Here is a 389-nt window from a genome sequence, read left to right on the forward strand (position 1 = left end):
AAACCCAGTTAATACCACTATTATTCAAATTTACGCACCAACCACTAAAGCCAGTGAGGATGAAATAGAAGAATTCTACCAACTTCTTCAATATGAAATCGATCAAACATGCAATCAGGATGTATTAATCATTAGTGGTGATTGGAATGCTAAGGTTGGGAGCAAAGAGGAAGGATCAGTAGTTGGAAAATATGGCCTTGGTGATAGAAATAATGCTGGAGATCACATGATAGAATTCTGCAAAGCCAATGATTTGTTCATTTCAAATACCTTCTTTAGACAGCATAACAGATGACTATACACATGGACCTCACCAGATGGAATACATAGAAATCAAATTGACTACATCCGCGGAAAGAGATGAGGGAAAATCTCAATATCATCAGTCA

This window comes from Chrysochloris asiatica, unplaced genomic scaffold (assembly GCF_000296735.1).
Source record: "Chrysochloris asiatica unplaced genomic scaffold, ChrAsi1.0 scaffold00154, whole genome shotgun sequence".
Taxonomy (NCBI): Eukaryota; Metazoa; Chordata; class Mammalia; order Afrosoricida; family Chrysochloridae; genus Chrysochloris; species Chrysochloris asiatica.